At 43.2% G+C, this 22688-nt stretch overlaps 1 protein-coding gene across 1 annotated transcript in view; it reads right to left on the bottom strand.

Moving 5' to 3' along the window:
* NAV3 (neuron navigator 3) overlaps positions 1-22688 on the bottom strand; it is a 789636-nt gene that overhangs the window by 416456 nt on the left and 350492 nt on the right. The gene's annotated exons all lie outside the window — the stretch shown is intronic.

Here is a 22688-nt window from a genome sequence, read left to right on the forward strand (position 1 = left end):
TCTAGGTGACATACAGTCATATTGTTTATAATAAGTTAGCTATGAGATTGTTCTTAGGGAAGAAGTGTACAAGGGGTACTACATTTAGACTTTTGGGGTTATATTGATTTTCCCCAAATGGCCTGTTTGAGGGTTTCAGTAGCCGTGAAACTAAATAGGAATGATGTCTGTCCACGGAATTTGTTGTAATTGGCCTTGGAATATAGGAGTCTGCTGGCCTCCTCTCGATAATCAAGGTCCCTCAGGCTCACTCGATCAGCAACAATCCACAGTGGTATTATTCCAACAATAACGGAGGAGAGAGCATATAGTGTAATACTGCTATTTATTTAAAATTATTTTAAAATCATTACACTTACATCAAAAAAGATAAAATCATGCAGAGATTGCCGCCTTGGCATCCACACAGTCTTCACAGATAGCTTAATGCATTTCACCCCTCCCACTGGACATCATCAGAAGCTTCAGAGGTCTAAAGAGAGATCTTCGTAGTTACCCAACCGGAGGAATGTAAAAACAAGGAGGCCCTCATGAGTCCCTGAGGGGCTGCGAGAGGAAGGATCGGTCAGCAAGGCCAGTTATAAAGTCTGGGTGACCAATAAGTGGCGTCATTGGGGATGGAAAATTACTTACTGAGGATAAAACGGAAAAACCTTTTAATTTCCATGAGAGTTGGTCCAATCCGTGTGTGAGTGAGTAGTCAAGTGGGTGGCAGGAGATTTCCCTGCCCAAGGTAGACCCCGCTAGTGGGGCCTGGGCAGCCTCCTGTTCCAGCGACACCCATAGTTTCAAATCACTAGGACGGTTACATTTTTCTTTATAAAAAAAATGTCTTTATAAAGAGGAACAAAATGCTTTCTGCAGCTCAGGGGGCAAACAGCCATCTCCTTGTTCTCTGATTTTGTAACGTCATCTGCGTTACTCCATGCAGAACGAGCGCAGCTGTCCCTATTTCTAACAGCTGCGCTCCGTTCTGTAAGACGTCCGCGTCACTTCCGGTGCGCGGACGTCTGCGTTCCATGCTGGAACGCGGAAGCGCGTCCCAGCGTGTCACGCTTGGCGCTCGGCACCCGGGCTATTTAAACCCCCCAGGATCGGCGGCAGGGTGTTCGGTTATTCTGGTTGGACCCTGCCGCCACCTGGAACCTGGTACCCTCACTGCAGGACCTGTGCCCACGCTAGACCCCTGCACCGCTGCACCTTTGCGCTCCGGACCTCTGCACTCTGGACCCTGCTCCCTGGACCTCACCTCTCTGGACTCTGTCCCACATTTGGCTCCCAGGAACCCTTGCTTAGTGGACACTCATTGAGCCAGTATCCTTCTGCCTGATACAGACCCCTTACAGGACCAGCTGCCACGTTCTGCTCCAATTATCACTGGATCACCACTACCAGCAGATTCCTGTCACAGAATCAACTACAGAAAACCTCCTAAACCGCAAGTATTATCTATGACAAGATGTATTGCTTATAGTTAATGCTGAATCTATACAGGACTGTATTCATCTCCATACTAACTGCCTAATTACATCTATATACTAACCTGAATCATTACCAACACCAGCTTGTGTTGATTACAGAGACTGTTTATATGCTGCAGTAGACAATTAAGCTTATGAGTTAATAAGCTATCTATAATATATGTTTTGTTCTCTGGAGGTTGTGATGACCTAACCCCAAACTCTTTATATTACTTTGAGAGTGAACCGGTGGTTGTGAGCTGAGTAGCCTCCGTTTTGAGATCCAAACTTATAGTCCAGAAACTTGAGTATTGCAGAGTCATAACAGATTTTTCCAGGTTGGTAGAAGATACAACCTGGTGGTAATTGTCCACACAAAGGGAAAGAACATGCATTATACTCAGGTTTTCATTTTTAGTGGTGAGAAAAGTGAATACCCTGCGCTGCCAATAGTGCGATAATGGTAGCTGCTAACACAGCTTATTCAAAAAAGCAAAAGTGACAAAAAGATATATAAGTGTAGCGCTTATAGTGATATGTTAAATATCAAAATACCATAGTATATGTAATAAGAATTACACAGAAACAAATGAATGTAAAACGTAAACGGTATGTACAACCCTTTAAGAAAAGAGAAGTGCCAATAAATAAATGATATAGTGTACTTGATATGATATCAAGTGAAAAACAAAGTCCGACAAAACTTAGTGTTCAAAATAATTGATAATGTTGAAGTTCATATTTTCCACATGTCATTCAAGTGAGTGAATAAGATGAAAAGATGCGTGACTTCTAAAACGATATAATCCCACCACCGATAAAAGTGCAGGCTTACCGGAACTTATTGACCACTAGTGGCATATGCCAAGAGAGGTCAATCAAGGCTTGTTATGACGGATGTCAGAAAACGATCCTTGGCCGGGAATTGTAGACCCAATTGGATGATGTATCCTTGGATGGAATAGGTCCCCAGGGACAGACTGGAAACTGTACTGGTGTAGGACTGGTGTACTGGTGTAGGACTGGTGTAGGACTCCCAAAACCTCTCTCCTGTCTCCTTCGTTTGACATGTGCTAAGCACATGTCAAACGAAGGAGACAGGAGAGAGGTTTTGGGAGTCCTACACTTTTTTCGGTGGTGGGATTATATCGTTTTAGAAGTCACGCATCTTTTCATCTTATTCACTCACTTGAATGACATGTGGAAAATATGAACTTCAACATTATCAATTATTTTGAACACTAAGTTTTGTCGGACTTTGTTTTTCACTTGATATCATATCAAGTACACTATATCATTTATTTATTGGCACTTCTCTTTTCTTAAAGGGTTGTACATACCGTTTACGTTTTACATTTATTTGTTTCTGTGTAATTCTTATTACATATACTATGGTATTTTGATATTTAACATATCACTATAAGCGCTACACTTATATATCTTTTTGTCATTTTTAGTGGTGCCAATTACATATAGGGTGGAAATTTGTACAAAAATATTTCTCACATATGTTTAGGGCAGGCTTGGTTCCACTGATGAACTCCGAGTTCTGTTTATGATGCTGTGTGCCACTTAGGGTGACCACATTTCCAAACTATAATTCAGGGACACCCTCCCTTCCCAAAAATAAGCTTGTGCTGTAACGAATCACAGCACAGTGATTGAACACAAGAGGCGGGATTTATGATTTCTCCAATCACAAGCAGGGGGCAGGATTGTGCTCCTCCAGGCATTCCCGGCTAGGACAAGTACCGTCAGTGAGTAAACCGGTAATGTGGCGGCCTTTTTTGGGGGCATAAGATTGGCCCGGGTGGGGTGGCTGTGTCAGTTTCATTCCGGGACACTGTATTGCCCTGGAATGAAAGTGCCTGGGACAGACCTGCAAAATGCGGGACTGTCCCGGGCAATCCGGGACACGTGGTCACCCTAGTGCCACTACTGCATCTCAGGCAAGCATGTAGGTTGGCCAGTGATTTGTGACACCTTTGTGACGTTTCAGCAGGAGGTATTTTCACACAGGAGTGGACAAAGTACAAAGAAAGAAAGGAAGACAAGCCTGTGCTGGTACATGCAGGCATACGAAGACAAAAAAAGACAACAAACAAATCAGACCAGAACAATCAGTTAAAAAAAAAAAAAAAAAAAAGAGGAGTATAGAAGCGGGATAACAAGGTGAGGAACTTCAGACAAAAAATAATAATTAAGAATGCGATAAGAAGAAGCTCACAAGGAATGCCTTCGGTATGACAACATTTTCACACAACCTTCAAACCTGTCAGAAATAAACAGGAAATAATAACAAAGGAGGATGCCAGGAATTACATTGAGGACCTGCTGACAACTTTCAAAATGAGACACCGGATGATGAGTTACATCAGATATGAAAGCCTGCAAGCAATTCCTGCATCCCTAGAGAGAACTACAGTATACTAATCTAGAGCACAAATAAACCATGTGCACACAGTATACATCTGATCATAAATGGTTTGTATAAGGGCATTTAAAAAAAAAAAAAAAAAAAAAAAACATTTACTTTTTTTTACCATGTTTTATTTTTTTCTTAAAATGGAAAACTACCACCATCAACTTAAATGACAAACTAACATAGTGTATGCCTTAATTTCTGCACTTCTATTTGTTGGTTCAGAATTACAGGCCACGACTGCCTTTTTTTCCATTTGGAGAGCAGGGACGTAATGTCAAATGCTCACCCTGAGATCAACACCTACCACTTCAGACAGACACGCGCAGCTCAGTCAGTGGGCACATATGGTACATTAGCGTTGCTCTCAGCATACACTTGTAGTTGCAGGCCTCCCTTGCATTAATGCAGCGTAATGCATCACATCTTGCACTCACTTGCTCTGTAGACATGGGCTGTCAATCAAAGGATATTGTTTGATAAAGGAGTGACACCTTGGATTCCATGGTGTTTGAAAGTAGCCAGAAGATATGCATTCTGATGGCTAGTGAATGGGAGCACAGCAAGAATCCACAATACCCACAATAGACTGATACACGTACCTATGTTTTATATGTTAAAAGTATATATATATATTTTTTATTTTAAAGGTAAACCACATCTTTAATTACTGAGTTATATTCAGGGCTTTTTTTCTCAGAAAACAGGTACAGGAACTCAATCATGATGCTCCCCGTCCCTTACACACACCCTACAAACCGCATCAAATAGTGGGTGTGGTCACATTTCACCAACAGTGGGAGGGTCTTAACAGGATCATTAAATACCAGGAGTGCATTATGTACAGAGTGCAGAGTTTAGGTGTGTGCTACACACAGTGGCCCAGATTCAGGTAGAGCCGCGCAATATTTGCGTGGGCAAAGGGCAACGATTTTTGCTCTGCGCCCACGCAAATATTTCGATTTGCCTGCTATTCACGGAGCAGTAGCTCCGTAAATTGCGCGGGCGCTATGCTAATTTGCCCTGCGTAAGGGCGCCTAATGTAAATGATCCCGCCGGGGGCGGGAATCATTTAAATTAGGCGCGCTCCCGCGCCGAGCGAACAGCGCATGCTCCGTCGGGAAACTTTCCCGACGTGCATTGCGGCAAATGACGTCGCAAGGACGTCATTTGCTTCTAAGTGAACGTGAATGGCGTCCAGCGCCATTCACGAATCACTTACGTAAACGACGTGAAATTCAAATTTCACGAGCGGGAAGGGCGGCTATACTTTAGCATTGGCTGCCCCTACTATGAGAAGGGGCAGCCTTACGCTAAAGCCGCCGTACGGAAACTCCGTACCTGGCGTGCGCTGGGCCCGGGCAAGTTTTGTGAATCGGTGATAGTATGCTATTTGCATACTATACGCCGATCACAATGGCTGCGCCCCCTAGCGGCCAACGCAAGAATGCAGCCTAAGATATGAAGGCATAAGGAGGCTTATGCCTGTCATATCCTAGGCTGCAGTCCGCGTAGCGATGTTCCTGAATCAGGGGCATTTGCTACGCGGGAGCAAAACAGCTATTGCGCCGCGCAACCTATGGTTGCGCGGGCGCAATAGCTTCTTGAATCTGGGCCAGTGTGAAGAATTCGGCCTTCTCCCACAGCTGCTTACTTCTGCATCCCCCATCCACATATCACGTGTACTGCTCTTCAGCTCTGACCTCTGCATGCAACCCCCCTCTACTGCCCTTATCTTCTCCCAATCTCCTTAAAAGCTCCACCATCTTCCATGTGTCTTATTTGTGTTGCTGTATTAAGCTGAAGCACCCTGTGTGAAGAAATCCCTGTTCTGAGAGGAGAGACAGATCGTCTGTTCCTACTAGCTAGGAACAACGATATGTCTCCTCCTCTAGTCAGTTCCATCCCCCCCCACAGTTAGAAACATAAACGAGGGAACACATTTAACCCCTTGATCGCCCCCTAGTGTCAACCCCTTCCCTGCCAGTGACATTTATACAGTAATGAGTGCATTTTTAAGTGACAATGGTCCCAAAAATTTGTCAAAAGTATCCGATCTGTCCATCGCAATATCGCAGTAACGCTAAAAATCGCTGATCACTGCCATTGCTAGTAAAAAAAAACAATGCCATAAATCTATTCCATGGTTTGTAGACGCTATAACTTTTGCGCAAACCAATCAATATACGCTTATTGCATTTTTTTTACCGAACCTGGCCGAAACTGATGAAGAAATTAGATTTTTAAAAACATTTTTGGAGATATTCATTATAGCAAAAAAAATTAAAAAAAGTATATTTTTTCAAAATGTGAGCTTTTTTTGGGGGGGGTTTATAGTGGTAAGGTGATCAAATACCACCAAAAGAAAGCTCTATTTGTGGGAAAAAAAGGACATCAAGTTTTGTGATACGCAGTGGCGTATCGCAAAAAATTGCCTGATCATTAAGCAGGCAAATCTTCTGGGGCCAGATTCATGAAGCACTTACACCGTTTTTTTGGTAGATGCGCGGCGTAAGTGCAGATTTGCGCCGGCGGATCGCTGCGCTGTACCCAGAAAACCAGATTACGCCTCCAAATAGACTTCATCGCCTCGGTGTAACCTTTCCACGCCGGCGCGGCGTTGGCGCAGATTTACGCTGGTCGGATCTGGCGCGGCCATGGTTTTTGTGTTTTAAATATGCAAATGAGGTTTTTGGGCCGATTCATCAACTTAAGCTTGACCGGCGCAGGCTACTCCCGGTGCACGGAGCTGAAATTTCCGACGCCAAGTTACACCTCATAAAAGCAGGGGTAACTTTGCACCAAACTTGCAGAGGTCAGCTGGAGAGCAGCTAAAGCAGCAGCGTTACAAACGAACTGAGCAACAACACTTGCTGGACAACACATCTGTGTGCCAACATGCCAGGGGCAGCCACTCTGTGGCCCATAGAGGCGGTCCCCATGTTGGGAGAGGCCCTCAATAATTACAGCCCTCTCCTCTGGGCTGAAATTGGTCATCCGCCCACCTGAGGATTCCTCATCAGCCATAACTGCCCCACCACAATGCAAACGACCTAGCTTGGAAAAAAAAAGCTTCAGTACATTTGCACCTGCAGAGAGGAAGTTTGGGCTGATTTATGGACTGGGCGTTGGTAGTGGGCCGGCATAGCTCAGGGGTCACGCCAGGGCGCAGTTCTGAGCATGTGCAGATTGGGGCATTTACCCCTGGATGTCACTGAGCATGTGCTCAGTTCTGAGCATGTGCAGATTGGGGCATTTACCCCTGGATGTCACTGAGCATGTGCAGCACTTAATTAGCATAGGGTGACTCCCATTTGGCCTTACCCCGCCTTACGCCATCTAAAATCCGCCCCGCTGGGGCATCGTAGAAAAAAAAAGTTTCTTGAATCACCTAACTGCCGCTCCGCGCTGGACCGGTGTAGTCTAAAAATGATGCACCACGCCGGTGCAAATCTGCACCATTGTACATGAATCTGGCCCCTGGTCTTTAAGTGGTTAAAGAGTAACTCCACTTTTGTTGAGGAAAAAAAAAATTCCCCTGTGGGTGATCTGTGTACATTACAAGGATTTTAACAAACTTTGTTTGCAGATTGCAACCTTTTGTTAATCTGAAGAAATCACTGTGTGTTTTTCTGTCGATGTGGGAAAATGAATCTAATGGGAGTGGTTTCACAATTATAAATCAGCTGCTGCACCTGCAGGGCTCTAATGAGGAAAATGGCAGGGTCTACATCTGTTAAGGCATGAAATTCGTAAATTCGAAAATCTGAAAACAAGAAAGAAAATTCTAAAATTGGAAAGAACAAAATCCGAAAATTCTAAATAACTAATAATAACTATTAATTATAGGTATTGGAATTTCCTTTCAAATTTGGCTGTTAGTGAATTATGGTTTGCCAACGAATAGAATTTATCTGAAGTTACAAATCTTTCAAAATTAAAACGAATGCTGCATCTAAACTAATGGAACGGAATGAATAAATAATAAAACATCTTTATTATTATTATTTATTTTTTATAATGTGTTGCGTTCCATTCGTTTGCTATTGCGGATAATTTGTAACTTCAGATAAATTCATATTCGTTACGTTCACTAACGGCCAAAATTTGAAAGGAAATTCCAATACCTATAATTTAATAGTTAGTTATTACTTCTGACTTTCGAATTTTGGGTTTTTCGAATTTACGAATTTTCGAATTCTCAAATATGTGTTAAACAGGTTTTATAGGTATATAAAATGGTGGGGATACATCACGTTGAGGAGGAGGCAAGAGGTGTGTCTTACAATAACTTTTTTACCTATAAATTGGCAGACAGATATTGCGAGTGAACCCTCCTTGACAAAAAACAAACATGGCAAACATGCACCCCCTCCGCCGCCACCAGGCAGTGCAGCACTGACCACCCGCCAGACCAGGCTGTGCAAGAGAGCACATTTATTGTTCCACAGCCTCAAATCTGTTCAGCAATCATATTTTCAATGAACTGAAATATAATTACCTAAAATATTATTGCTTGGCTTTAGACTTTATTTCAAGAGGCCCCTGTGTAGTGCAAACTTATAATTTACTATCATTTCTATAATGGGGTTAAGCCGTTTAAAACAATATTATTCATATAATGCAAATTGCTATACAAAGTATTAAACCCATCTAGATGCCTATTACCTCACTGTGACTAAGGTCTAAAACATGGCTATTTTTACACTGAAAATACAGAACACTTCACTAGCAATCAAGACTGTTGTGCTTGAATTCAACTGTGAATCATCTAAAACGTTTAAATGAACTGAACTGAAAAAAATTAATAATAATAATAATAAAATCAGTAACATTTCCCTGTGAGTACAGAATAATGAATATGCATGTTATCAACATTATTTAAAGATTGCAATTACGCTTGCCACCATTTATATTATTTAATTATCTAGAGATTTCATTTACAGGCAATGCACATTCTTTCTGAGTCATTTACAGTAAGTCATTTATATTGTTTAAATAAAGGTGGTATAAACATCTCTATACAGCTGGGTCCATTACATAGAAGACCAGAACTATAGCCATAGAAGATCACAACAGCGGGGCCTAGATCAGCATGGCTGCATAATGATTTCTTAATGTAAAAGTATAATGTATTTTCAGTGAGAAAATATTCTGAGTTTTAGCGTAGTGTTTACATGAAAATAATTTTGATGATATGTTAACATTTTTTTTTTTTAACCACCCGGACCAAAATGCAGCTAAAGAACCCGGCCAGGTTTTGCGATTCGGGACTGCGTCGCTTTAACAGACAATTGCACGGCCACAAATAGAGTTATTTTGGTAGTATTTGATCACCTCTGCGGTTTTTATTTTTTGCGCTATAAACAAAAATCGAGCGACGATTTTGAAAAAAATTCAATATTTTTTACTTTTCGCTATAATAAATATCCCCCAAAAATATATATAAAAAACATTTTTTTCCTCAGTTTAGGCCGATATGTATTCTTCTACCTATTTTTGGTAAAAAAAAAAATCGCAATAAGCGTTTATCGGTTGGTTTGCGCAAAATTTATAGCGTTTACAAAATAGGGGATAGTTTTATTGCATTTTTATAAAAAAAAATTTTTTACTACCCCAGGGCAGTAGATGGCAGCAGTGGAGTCAAGGTTTGGGTGCTCTTCCCCAGCAGCCAATCGGGAGGGTTGAGCATCGCTGTGCATGCTGGGGGAGTGTATTTATGGGGCAGACGCCATTAGTTCTTCTTCAAGTGCGGCACCCACCTTTAGGGTGTCCGCAACACGGCGCCCCGGCGTTATGGCCTACTGGGCCAGGGCGTGCTTGCCACATGGGGTTCCTGGTTCCGGGACCATGTTGGTTCGGAACATTTGAGCTGTAGCAGGGAACCCAGTGGCGGACTGGGTTCCCAATCCTGAAGATCCCAAGCGGTATAGCTGTTCGGTGGGGAGTCCATCTGAGGAGAGCCAATGAGAGGCTGGCGATCTAATAGGGTCTCGACAATCCACCGGGGATCGAGGTATCCAGACACTGAGAGGCTGGTCACCTGTCAGTCGGTACCTGAAAGCAACTTGAAGGAGATCCAGGCGTAATTCTACCAAGAAGGTTCATCTCCATAACCACAATCAGGAGGGCCTGTGGCAGAGGTTTCTCTCTGAATCCATTCCAGGAGGGTCTGTTGCAGAGACTTATCCTTAAAGGTTCGAGTGATACTCTGGCTGCCAGGTCAGTGAGAGAGGCCTGTGCAGGTACGCCATTCCCACTCAAGCAGGAGTGGCACAAGAAGTGTTACACGTGGGAGCAGGACTGTTTCCCTGTTGCTACACCTGAATTTGCTATTCTCCTTCTCTTTTCAACTCTACCTTCTTCACCACAAGTTTTAATGTTTTTACCCGGCTGAGTAATAAAGAGCACAGCAAAAGACACCTGTTGCGGACATTCCTATACTTCTGCTATATGCACCATACACCCCTATGAATTCGGAGAGCCAGAAGGTAAACGTGCCACCCAAAACAAGCCAGCAGCTCCTCCGGGGGTAGTGCTACACTAGAAATTTGCAAGAAAGATCTGCCAAGCAGAACTAATGGTAAAAATGCAAATCAGGGAGCAGAGATTGTATGTAAGGTAGGGTGACCAGACATCCCCGGTTTTCGGGGAAAAGTCCCCGGTTTGAGGATACTGTCCCCGGACCAAGTCTCTCCCCGGTTTTGTCCCCGGATTGGTATTAAACAGAGGCTGGAGAAATTTCAAAGACAGTCAGTGCTCCGCCGCTCCTACTAGCTTTGGGGGGGGGGGGGTGTATTTTTTCCATTATCTGTGCCCTTTCTGATGAGCATGTGCCGGTCGGAGTGGAGGAAAAATGTCTTCAGTTTCAGTGCATGCCCATTCAGCTCCGCTCGTATGTTCTTCTGCCTTGTCTCAAGTCCCGGACAGCTGCCTGCTTATCTCCTTGCCTTCTCTGGCGGAGAGATGTTCCTTTGCTCCCCACCCAGTAGTAGCTGGGGCCCCGAGAGTGAGACGTGAGAGGTTGTGAGGTGGCCGGGGGTGGTGACAGGCAGAGAGAGGCTGCTGAGCTCATCTGACAATGTCCAGCAGCAGGAACAGAGGGGAAGTGGATCCGACTGTGGGGCTGCCAGTGCCTTCAAGGCTTCAACACAGGAGTGCTTTGGGGGTGTCTGTGAATAGACTACATTGCACTTTGTCTGTCTCTCTGGCATAAGTTAACAAAATCAGCACCCAGCAGACATGTTATGTGACACACTGACAGAGCCAGCCAGAGCCATGATAGAGAGCCTACTGCCTGTGAGTTATCATAATGATGATAATCTTAACCAGTTGCCGATCACCCGGTAGCAAATTTACTGCTACAGGGCGGTCGCGCTGCAAAGGATCACGTGTATATGTGATCCTGCATTTCTGGGTAAACTGGTACCTGCTGATCATTATGTAAACAGGCAGAACGATGTCAGCATGGAAGACATTGATCCTAAACCCCACAGTAAGAAACCGCTTGTTAGGCACACATTTAGCCCTTTGATTGCTCTAGATGCTATCCCCTTCCCAGTCAGTGTCATTAGTACAGTGAAAGTGCATATTTTTAGCATTGATCACTGTATTAGTGTCACTGGTTCCCACAAAGTGTCAAAAGCATCACTTAGTGTCTGATCTGTCCACCGCAATATCACAGTCCCGCTATGACTCGCTGATTGCTGCCATTATTAGTAAAAAAAAAATATGTCCCCAGATTTAATTTTAAAAGCAAATAAGCCTAACCCATGGGCATGAATTTTTTTATCAGGCTAAAATCTTTTACACGTGCATCTAAAAATCAAAGAAGGCTATAAATATCCTCTAATGAATGTATGTGAAAACAAATAAAACATCAATTTGTGTGGGGATGGACAAGGAACACCTAATTTCTATAGAAGAAGTTAGTAAGCTGCATTTTTTTTTCACTTTAAATTGCACAGATTTCAGTGGTAAAATGCTTTAAAGCAGGGATATGCAATTAGCGGACCTCCAGCTGTTGCAAAACTACAAGTCCCATCATGCCTCTGCCTCTGGGTGCCATGCTTGTGGCTGTCAGAGTCTTGCTATGCCTCATTGGACTTGTAGTTCTGCAACAGCTGGAGGTCCGCTAATTGCATATCCCTGCTTTAAAGTGATATTCCACCCTTTGAACATATTTTTGAACCCTGAGCTAGGTTACTCCAGTATGGCTTTTCTGTGTATGGATTCAAGGGAAATGGAGCCTGAGACCTAAAGTACAGTTCTTTTGGGATGAATGTTAACACCTTCAGCAAATCCAAATGACTTGGGGGGTATTTCTGTGGCGGAGGCCGTTGTTCTGGGTTCTTCGCAAGGTTCCTGGTTCAGGGTGCGGCACCCACCACTATGGTCTACTTGGCCTGGGGTGGTGTGCTATGCGGAGTTCCTGATTCTGGGCCCTCCTGGCCTGGAGCAACGGATGCTATTAAGGGGCCCCAGTGACTTACTGGGTCCCCACTTCTACTGAGGAGATCCCAGGCTGCATGCCGTTCGGTGGGGGATCGGCTTGAGGAGAACCCGGAGGCAGGTGATCCAAAAGGGCTTGAACGAACCATCGGGGATCTGGTGACCGGACACTGACAGGTACACTTACGCTGTCAACCCGGTGACCATAACGTGATTTACTGGGAGGATTTGCTCTATCGTTCCACTTAATCTTGCACTAGGCCTATGGCAGAGGTCTCAACATCCAATCAGAGCCAAGTCTGTGGCAGAGTCTTGTTCCTCCCAGGAACCTAAAGTGACGCTCTGGCTGCCAGGCCTGTGACAGAGGTCTGTCCGGGGGCACTTTACCCACTCTGGCTGGAGTGGCGACACAATTACAGAAGGCAGGACTGCTTTCCTTATCCAAAGCCTAATACTGCAAAGTTATTCTGATTTCATCAACCTATTCTGTCTACCTCAAGTTGATGTGTTGGTCGTGTTGGACCAGGAAAATAAAGCATTCAGAAAACCGTTATCTACAGCTTGGACATTCGATTACTGCTCTACTCACTACCTTCACCCTAGACATCACATAGAGGTAACATAATACGCTGATCCCAAATTCAATCAGCGGCTCCTTCGGGGGTAGTGCTACACCTGTTTTGGACATATTCGAGTTTGAACTGTGGGTATAGCCGCTGGCTGTCACTTTTATATTTAAGTCACTACAGACATTAGCGCGGTTTTAAAACTAATCAGAAATGTAGACTGTGGTGTGGAGTCAGCGGTGCCTAATGCAGCAATTAAATGCTCTGTGATTGAAGGAGAGCCAATCACTTGCATTTGACATGCCACTTGTACGGACTTTTCTCCCAACATTTCTTGTCTTGCAATACTCATTCATATACTGTAGCTGCCTCTGCCAGTGGAGTGCAAAGCACATTTGTAAAGCACACTGCAGTGTTTTAAAAATGTGCAAATCAGCCATACCCCTGCTTTATAAATGTACCTCTCAGTTTTGTAGACAACAGTTAGTAAAATAGAATTGCACGCCTACTGTCTTCCTATTACTTTGTTCAGGGTTTTTCTTCCTGCAATGTGCACATCCTGAAGACTATGTATAAACTTCAGGTGAACATGTGAGTCAGTAGCACATTTTTAGAAAATGATTTGCCAGCTTGGATGGTGAGCTTCATGGACCCCCTGTACATAGCCTAAGGAACGATAGACATCACCCCAACACAGCTTCTATCATTGATATAGGACTGTGACAAAAGCCTGACCCGGCTTCTATTGAGAGACCTCTATAACCTCTCTAAAAGCTCCTGTTCCTAGCTGTACATCCTCTCGCCTGGGGGACTAGTGACACGTTATTACCTGTGGCCATGACACTTTCAACCCGTAGTCTGAATTAGACCTCCATACACGTCATCCACCGACAACGAAAATTCCATCCTTGCCTGAATATTCTGTGTACTTGATTGCTATGCCATTCATCCTATCTTGAATTCAAATTCTCCTATATAAATACCCCTGATGAAAGGGCTTAGAACCTGAAACGCATTGGTGCCGGAAAGCTTTTCTCAGACATTACCAGAAAGTATTTTTTGGATACTGGAGAGCAACTACTTAAAGGGGTTGTAAAATAAGTAAAATATTTTTTTCCCCCCCTAAATAGCTTCCTTTACCTTAGTGCAGTCCTCCTTCACTTACCTCATCCTTCGATTTTGCTTTTAAATGTCTTTATTTCTTCTGAGAAATCCTCACTTACTGTTCTTCGGTCTGTAACTCCACACAGTAATGCAAGGCTTTCTCCCTGGTGTGGAGAAAGCCTCTTGAGGGGGGAGGGGGCAAGCAGGAGTGTCAGGACACCCACTAACACACACAGCTCCTTTCTCTATCTGCAAAGTAGAGAGTGTCCTGACCCTCCTGCTCGCCCCCTCCCCCCTCAAGAGGCTTTCTCCACACCAGGGAGAAAGCCTTGCATTACTGTGTGGAGTTACAGACAGAAGAACAGGAAGTGAGCATTTCTCAGAAGAAAAAAGGACATTTAAAAGCAAAATCGAAGGATGAGGTAAGTGAGGGAGTACTGCACTAAGGTAAAGGAAGCTATTTAGAAAAAAAAAAAATCCTTTACAACCCCTTTAATATACATACCTTTATATTCTATTGCAAGACAATCGGTTATCTGTATTTGTTCTATGCCAATGTATGTTTTAGCAATCATCTTGTGATGATTTTTGTATCTTTCACGTTGTTTAATAAAACCATGTATTACATACCTTCTAGTGTTGTTGCCAATTTAAAGTCCCAACTGGGGGTATTCTAATTTTTCTATTTACACAGCAAAATCACTAGCTGTTCGGGTATGGTAAAAACATGAATCTCTCAGAATTTTTTTTTTTTTAGGCCTGAAGATTACATAAAACCCCCAAAATATATATTTTCTGAAAGCAGACATCCTAGAGAATAAAATAGTGGTAGTTGCAATGTTTTTTATAATTTAGAGACAGTTCACAAATAACCCAGTGGGAAGACAGCCCAACTGGGAACGCTCACAGTTCCAACAGTGTGAAGTGAGCAGACTGCAGCAACTGTCAGTGGCTGTAGAGAGGGCAAAGCCTATGCTTTCCCTCTTCATCAGGAACCTTTCGCTGCTGCTAGTGCTGCCCCTAACAGGCGGAGTATCTGCCCCTACCGCACCAACCCACAAATGAGTGCCAAACCTGGGAGCCAGGCTGTTAACTAAGCTCTGCCTGACCCAAGATGACTGCTACAGCCATATGCAGTGGCAGCCTCCAATTGGATGCTTCCCCAGTGACCCAGGAAACCATAGAGGAACTATGTTCCTCTTGACTTCTTCTCCAACTGCAGTGCCGCTGCTGAGAGCGATACCTGCAGTGGAGAAAGTAGACTGCAGCTGCCTACATGCACGGGGGGCACACGTTACCGGGATGTGTGGAAGCAATCGCACAGCAATGCAGCTGCCAGAATGCTTTCATCTGACGGGCAGGAGTTGGCTTGTCAGATATACACACACTTCCTGTGGCTGTGTAACCCCTCCTCCCGCTGTCAGGTATGTACAATGTACAGACTGGCAGTGAAAGTACTTTTAACCACTTAAGGACCGCCTCCTGCAGATATACGTCAGCAGAATGGCACGGCTGGGCACAAGCACGTACCTGTACGTCCTCTAAGTGCCCAGCCATGGGTGGCGGGCGCGACCCAGTCCAAAGCTCCGTGACCGCGGCACCTGCGGACCCGATCGCCACCGGAGTCCCGCAATCGGTCCCCGGAGCTGAAGAACGGGGAGAGTTGTGTGTAAACACAGCTTCCCCGTTTTTCACAGTGGCAGCTTCATTGATCGTGTGTTCCCCAATATAGGGAAACACGATCAATGACGTCACACGTCCAGCCCCGCCCCCCTACAGTTAGAAAGACATATGAGGTCACACATAACCCCTACAGCGCCCCCTAGTGGTTAACTCCTAAACTGCACTGTAATTTTCACAGTTGACAATGCATTTTTATAGCATTTTTTGCTGTGAAAATGACAATGGTCCCAAAAATGTGTCAAAATTGTCCGATGTGTCCGCCATAATGTCGCAGTCACTAAAAAAATCACTGATCGCGGTAGTTTAAAAAAAAAAGCAAAAAAAACTATCTCCTATTTTGTAAACGCTAAAAAGAAAATCGCAAACCAATCGATAAACGCTTATTGTAATTTTTTTTTACCAAAAATAGGTAGAAGAATACGTATCGACCTAAACTGAGCAAAAAAAAAGAAAAGGTTTTTTTTATATCTTTTTGGGGGATATTTATTATAGCAAAAAGTAAAAAATATTGCATTTTTTTCAAAATTGTCGCTTTATTTTTGTTTATAGCGCAAAAAATAAAAACCGCAGAGGTGATCAAATACCACCGAAAGAAAGCTCTATTTGTGGGAAAAAAAGGATGCCAATTTTGTTTGGGAGCCACATCGCACGACCGCGCAATTCTCAATTAAAGCGATGCAGTGCCGAATCGCAAAAACTGGCCAGGTCCTTTACCTGCATAAAGGTCCGGGTCTTAAGTGGTTAAAGTGTAACTAACGGCTACATTATTTTTTTAGCGCTATCAGTTTTTTAATGTCATCTCTGTCCCTGTTGGGGATATCCACTGCCTCTACGGTTATCATCATGAGTGGTAATGAAAGAAAATACCAGATTTTGGGTTGTCACCAGAACCACAATTTGGAGGACATTTTCCAATGGAGACACCAGTTCTGGTGCAAATGAATCTGGGGACAATCAGGGATCTCCTCTCACTTGCTGTTTTTTCTCTATGAGACAGCAATAAAAGGGGAATCTACCCAAAGTGACACACAAAAACAAACACTAACTTGGGTTATAACCCTCCCTTACTATATGGAAGACGGGAAAAAAAAATGTTTTATCTTTGGTTCTACTTTGAGAGATTTGCTGTAAACAGGCCCACATGTGTTTTATTTACTTACATAGATGATGACACCGTCATGTCCTGTGTATATGAGCGGCTGTATATACAAACTACAGACTCACAAACACTTCAAAATATTGACATTTATATTTCTGAGATTTTGTTAATAGTTTGAAATAAAGAATTGACAAAAATGACATTTATATATCCCCAATTGCCAGAGAAACCACCTGACTTTCATTAATGAAGGCAGATGGTTATTTTGCTTATGATAATGCAGGTTTTAAGTAAAGCTTCTCCGATGTTTACAAGCATATCATGACAAAGCTGACACCAAAGACAAGACAACATTCGATTTATGAACAGACCCCCATATGTCACAAAATGGGATCTCTCAGCCTAGCCTGCTACAGAGCAAACCTAACACATTAGTAACAGATTGCACACAGATGCAGGCCCTTCATAAACATTTAGCTCAACTTTTATGAGAACATTTTTGTTAACTTGGCTTAACTGAAAACACTCTAATACTCCCCCATCAGAACAGTCCATCAAAACATTAGAGTAAAAATTCTAGCCAGCCAACCTCACACCGCCAGATTGTTAAAGAGAAAATTGGAAATTATCACCTAACTCATTCCTATACATTATTACCCTTTTAAAACTTTGTGCTTTCAAAATCTGGATTTAATAAGCAACTTAAATGTTTTTTCAACTGAGAAATAGAAGAAGCCAACCTAAATATTTGGTAAATCATTATTTTATTACCTTGGAACATACATATTCCAAGGAAAGCACCGTTTATGTCACTATTTTATGTTTACCTGATCCATAAATGTCGGTATTATCTTACAGTTTGAGAGCAAAAGGTTTCCTGGCAAGTGTATGAAACTAGAGAAAAAAATGCATTCCAATTAGTGTACATTATTATTATTATTTTCTTGAAGCTGATTAAACAGAACAGGTGACTGCAAAGTTACATTTTATTACTCCTTTTAACTCATTGAGGGGTTCTCAGATATAATATAAAACATACCACAAAATAGGCCCAGGCCTAGGGCAGCACTTTGCAGGGGGGCAGCACGAACAGTGTCCCCGCCGGCTTGCGCTACTCTGTTGGGAAAATTAGTTTAGCGCCCCCATAAATCGGCCGCACTGCTTCCAGTATGTGGGTGGTTGGCATTCTGCAACTGTGGGGGGGGGGGGCTTCTAAATTTTTTACCATCCCTGTCCCATTGCAGAGATTTCCCTTCACTTTCTGCCCCATAGCCAAACAGGAAGTGAGAGGAAATCTATGCAAATTAAGGGGATATATTGCCCCCCCCCACCAGGCCATCAGAACTAGTGTCCCCACTTGAAAACTTCAGGGTGGATCTTAAACCGCAAGGGGTGTGGCCTTGACAGGAAGGGGTGGGTCATATTTAAATTAGGGGGTGCACGAGTTTAGTCAGGCCTAGGGGCAGCACAAAACCTAAATACACCCCTGAGGGTATTGTGTACTGGTTCTTACTGAATCAGATCAGATCTCAGCAAGTCCAAGAAAAGAAGAACACTTCTAATTGATTTCGGTAAGAAACCACCTGGGTCTCCATAAACATTTTAAAGCAGAGTTCCACCCAGAAATTGATCCAGTCCCCCCACATCCCCCCCCCCCCATTTGGTGCAACATTTGGCACCTTTCAGGGGGAGCAGACACCAGTCTAATCCAGGTATTTGCGTCAGAACGTGCAGTGCGACTCGCACATGTGCAGTAGGGACACAGGCTGTGAAGCCGCAAGACTTCACTTCCTGATTCCATTACCGATGCATCCACCCAGAGCCAAGGGACGGGTCGGCTTCGGGTGAGGACATCGCGAGTGCCCTTATTTTAAAAGTTCGACGCTGCAGTATTTGTAGCTGCAGACTTTAATTATTCTTTTTTTGCAGGCGGAACTCCACTTTAGAGTGATTGTAAAGTCTTGTTTAAAAAAAAAATAACAAACATGTTGTACAGTACTCCTATGTGCAGTGGTTTTGCACACAGCAGCCTGGATCCTCCCCTTCTTGGGTCCCTATTTGCTGCTCCTGGACTCTCCCTCCTTTCGAGTGCCCCCCACAGTCAGCAGCTTCCTATGGGGGCACAGAGCTGAGTTACAGCTCCGCTTGTCCATTCAGACACGGAGCCCAAAACTGGCACCGCCCCCTCTCTCCCCTAATTGACAGGATGACTTTGACAGCCACTGGAGCCAATGGTGCTGCTGCTGTGTCTTGGCCAATCAGGAGGAGTGTCCCGGACGGCTTAGACATTTGTGGACATCGCTGGAGAGAGATGGGGCTCAGGTAAGTATTTAGAGGGTGCTGGGGAGGCTGCTATACACAAAGGGTTTTTTATCTTAATGCGTAGAATGCATCAAGATAAAAAAAAAATTCAGCCTTTATAACTTATTTAATGATCTGTTCCCCTTCAACAATGGAAGGTGCCATGGATTATTTCCAGTGGCAATAGTTTGCAAAATGAATATATTGCAGCTTACCAGTCCTTAAATTTGGTGGCAATTATAATTATTTTCAGGCATTTTTGATTTTTTTTCCACTGGTGATGCTACATGCAACACACTTTCTGTCCAAAGACGACAATGCTCACTCAACCAACTGTATCTGTGGAAAAGCAGCTTTGTCAACCAGGACTACAGCAACCTCCTCTTCTCCATAACATGAAGGAAGGGCACAATAGTCTTCAGAAATAGCATAGGAACAGTGTAACTGATGTATTGCAGCACAGAAAATTATCACCTAACAAGATTTCAGGCAGGATCAACGAGTATTTTGTGCCCTTAATGACAATTTTAAAAGGTATATTTAACAAGTCAAAAGGGACCAAATAAAAATAAGTTAATTGTTAAGGTTTACCTACCCTTTAACATGACAAAACAATTGCTTCCATGAACACGTATCAATGCTAAACCATAAAACTGTATTAAGGTCTATTAAGAACCCTGGACAAAACTATTTTTTAGGTTGAGTTATTTCCTTTTTCCCTCTGCTCATAAATGGGGACAGCCAACGTGTCTTAACTTATGGATAAGGTGCACAAATACACAATCATATGGTCTGTCAGTTTTGCACAGAGCTGCCCTAATCCTCCTCTTCTGGGGTCCTCTATTGACATACATGGTGTGGCTTAGGCCCCAGCTCTCTGCTCAGGAGTTGATTGACAGCAGCAGGAGTCAAGTGTTCCCGCCACTGCCGAGCCTCCTGTGAGAGAGGAGAGAGAATATCAGTGTTGTTGCAGATGTGCACAACATCGGATCGAGATGAGGCTGGAGGGGAGGGGGGGGGGGTTTGCTGAACATGGAAAATATTTTTTAACTTTACAACCACTTTAAGAAAAAATAATCACCTCTTAACCCCGGAGATATGACTGATCTGACTGACTATGAAGTGTTAAAAATAAACAAATATTTTTGATGAGATTTGGTTTAAACAGAAGTTTGACCTTAACCCAGCTTATTCATGGATCACAAACAAATTGGCTCTAGTTTGGCAGTTTGTTTAATCAAATCTACCATGAACCTACACACTGCACAAGAGAAGAATGTCTTTCTGCATGGATGCAGGATGGACCATAAAATGGACATCTACTCTCAATCATGCTTCCTTATCCTGTGACCAGGGCTTTTTTTCAGCTAGAACGTGGTGGAACTCAGTTCCAACATTTTTGCCTCAGCCCCTTTGCTCCCTGCTCAGCACGATCACTTGTATCACTTGTAAACACAGAAGTCTGAGGCCCCGTACACACGACAGAATTCAGCCAGAAACTCGATCGGAGCCGTATTCTGCCGAGAAACCCAGTCGTGTGCACACTTTTGGCCGAGGAAACCGACGAGGAACTCGTCGAGCCAAATAGAGAACATGTTCTCTATTTCCGAGTTAGTCAATGGGGAAACTTGGCTCGCCGAGATCCTCGGTGGCTTCACAAGGAACTCGACGAGCAAAACGATGTTTTGCCCGTCGAGTTTCGCGGACGTGTGTACGGGGCCTGACTGTGTTTACAAGAGACAGCTCATCTCTCAGCAGCTCCCACAAATCTGGTCTCCTGAGTGGCTCCCACTGAGTGCAGGAGGGAGATGGGAGATGAGGGGGCCTGGGGTTCAGTGCAGATGCCAACGACCCCACTGCATAATCTCTCTGCAAGTGAGAGAGGCAGAGCCATTTACAATGTGCGGGAAGGTCCTATAACCAGTTGGGAAGAGGGGTAAAAATTAGATGTGGATGGGGGATGCAGAGGTAAACAGCTGGGGAAGAGGGCTGCACTCTGTATACAGTGCACCCCTGAACTCAGCACTCTGTACATAATGCACTCCTGGTATTTAATGCTCCTTTAAGACCCTCCCACTGTTAGTCAAATATGAAAATGCCTAGTATTTGATGCTGTTTAAAGGGTGTGTGGGGGTCATGGGGGTTTTGAGGGGTCATGGTTGAGTTCCTGCACCTATTTTCTGAGAAAAAAGTCCTGCCTGTGACCGTTAGCCTACAGCACTCAATTATTTGTTGAGTGCTGAACTGGGCAGCATTAAGAGAGGCACATGTTGCTTTCTGCGTCCTGCGTGAGGCTACTACAGGAAACCTAAACTACTGTAAACCCTGTCGAAGTAAGGCTGAATAAAAATAAATAAATTGAGAGCCACAGAATACAGAGCCCATAGCTAAGCAGCTTCCAGAGTAGCTGCCTGTGGTAATAATGGCCTTACTGGTTGCAATCTAGATTGGAGGCGCTAGATGAGAGCATTTGTCACATGTTTAGTCCATCTTTGCTAAATTCTTGGACTCTTTACAGATCTCCTGCATAGCAATCCTTTTGTTGGTAATTTTTGGCAAAGATCATGATATACTACCCATTTACTCTTGGTTCCATCTAATTTTTAAGGTAAACACTCAGTCCATGAAAAGGAGTAAGTAACAGACAGGCAATTTTTTTTAAGAATCCCCTCAAATCTTCTTAACACACAATTTCTATAAGTTGGATACTCCAAATCCTGCTGAGATATTTAATACCATCTGTCTACAAGTTCTCTAGAATAATATAAAGTACTTAGTTCATTTCAATCCAAGATTTTGCCTTATGAAGTTGTAAAACTTAGTTATGTTAGTGCTTCAAAGCTGAATATGTAACCGAGCCAAGTCACTGACGTATGCTAGGTCTACCTAGCATTGATCTAGCATCCAGCAACAGAAGTTCCTTTATAAATGTATATCAATGCAGCTGCCTTAAAATCAGCCTGTGAAAGACAAGTATTTTGAATCATGACCTTTACAGAATCAAAACTTTTAATTTAGGTTACTTTAAAAAAAAATACAGATCTCCAATATGGAAGCAATATAATGATCACAAAGTTAATTTTGTGATTTTATTGCCGTGTCTGAGAACACTAAATTTATTGACACCTCATATGCAGTCATCTATTTGAAGTCACCGAAAGCGCATATGAAGAGGTTTCAGTGTTTTTGGCTTAGTGGTATAGTGTCGTACTGTCTGCTAAGGTTGTTAATGGGCCTGTGTCTGAAGTTTTCATAAAAAGGAATTGCATTGATCTTGTAATCTAAGCTAGCAGTTATGGGCTAATTTTGAGTAATCTAGTCAAGGGTAAAAGCGATTGGATGGATTAAATTTAATAATATTTTCCAGAAGATCATATGTTGTATGGACCAATCGATTGATTCTTTAATGATCACTTTTTATTTGTGTTTACTTTTCCAATAAACTGTTCATATTGAAAGTGGAAGGCCTGAGGCAGACAAATATACCACTTGTATTGCATCAATCTCATTTTAGACAACCAACAGATTCAATTTACTTCTGATCAAATGAAAAATCATTGCAGCGTAAACCTGAGCATGCTTAAAGAAAGGGGAAAGGACAG

This window comes from Rana temporaria, chromosome 3 (genome assembly GCF_905171775.1).
Source record: "Rana temporaria chromosome 3, aRanTem1.1, whole genome shotgun sequence".
NCBI classification, from domain to species: domain Eukaryota; kingdom Metazoa; phylum Chordata; class Amphibia; order Anura; family Ranidae; genus Rana; species Rana temporaria.